This window comes from Cebus imitator, unplaced genomic scaffold (assembly GCF_001604975.1).
Source record: "Cebus imitator isolate Cc_AM_T3 unplaced genomic scaffold, Cebus_imitator-1.0 Scaffold72, whole genome shotgun sequence".
Classification (NCBI taxonomy): Eukaryota; Metazoa; Chordata; class Mammalia; order Primates; family Cebidae; genus Cebus; species Cebus imitator.
This window is the reverse complement of record NW_016107387.1, coordinates 7,366,256-7,367,953: the sequence shown is the minus strand read 5'-3', so window position 1 is coordinate 7,367,953 and position 1,698 is coordinate 7,366,256.

The window sequence follows — 1,698 nt, the reverse complement described above, 5'->3', positions numbered from 1 at the left end:
TGGGATTACAGGCTTGAGCCACCGCGCCCGGCCGGTTTTTACACTTTTTAAATCACAAATGTAACTATAAATTTTTCTGTAACATCTGAAAGCATTTTACACACACACACACACACACACACACACACGGACACATTTTCCTACTAAACAAAAAAAAATGACCTTTTATCATCTGGCATTTTAGGTAATATCAGTATTTTAAATATGCAAAAAGAGTTCTTATGATTGACTCCTTACAGTCAATAGTTAAATAGTTCAGGTGAAGAAATTGAGTTGGGAAACACCTTTTATGTATTTTTTTAGCTTCTAGCATCCCACTCCTTTCCTCTGAGATTATTTTTTCTTGTCAGTGAAGTACATCTTCCAGGAGTTCTTTCACTGAGGATCTCAAGTCATTAAATTACATATATACGCTACCTAAATTAAATAATTTGTATATTTTATAGAATTTAATTTTTATATAAGAAATGCTATATAATTATATAAATTCAATTTTATACAAACAGTCATGCATTGCTTAATGACAAGGATATTTTCTGAAGACTGCATTGTTAGGTTATATTTTGCTGTACAAACATCATAGAATATACTTACACAAACTAGAGGGTATAGACTACCACACGCCTAAACTATATGGTATACAGCCTTTTGCTCCTGGGCTACAAACCTATAACAGCAAGTTACCGTACTGAATACTGTAGGGCAATTGTAACACAGTAAGTATTTGTGTAAACACAGAAATGGTAATGGGTTGCACTATCAGAACATCATTGGGCAATAGGAATTTTCAGCTTCATTATAATTATATGGGACCACCGTCATATATGCAGTTAGTGATTGATTGAAACATTACTCTGTGGTGCACAACTGTATATATACACACACATATGTATCACATGTATATATATTATCTATATATACATTACATATACATATATAATGTGTGTGTATATATATATTTCTCCTCTTGGAAACTACAAAGGACAATAAGAAGAATTTAAAACCTAATGTTCAAATGTCTAGGAGAAAAGCTGCAAACTCAAACTTATGTGTAAATGTGTCCAAAAGCGGTTGATACCAGAAGCGCTGCATAGACTTCGTGGGAAGAACTGCTAGGAGTTTTGGGAAGAAGGAATATAGGGTCTTATATTGGCAGAACTCAGAAATCATCAGTTTGGAGGGTGAAGAGATGGCATTGAAAGACATGAGCTAATTCCCTTGGTAGCAGCGAACAGTGAAGGAACCAAGCCTTCTTGAACTTGCTAAGGTTTGGAGAAACTGAGAAGGCACAGATACATGAAAGCATTTTATGGGTTGTATTTGAAGAAAACAACCCGTCTTTGTAGAAACACTGAAGGAAACCCTTGCACTACAGGCATGAGAAAGCTATTCTTGTCTCTCCATAACCCAATATCCACAGGAAATTTCTGCAAATGGCTGATAGAACAGAATCTAACTCATTCAAACTTAAGTTTGAAAAAGGAATTAATGCAGCGGTCATATACAGATAGTATACGCTTCTGAATTTGAGAAATAGCACAAAGCATGTCTATAGAAAGGCTTCACCAGAAATATGTTTTCAAGAGCTAGTTAAAAATATATGTTTAAAGGTTTCATTGTGAATTTAAAAAATACTTATTGAAGCAACTGCCACTGTAAAGAAACACTACAAAGTAGAACATCCACTGATTCAGGAAT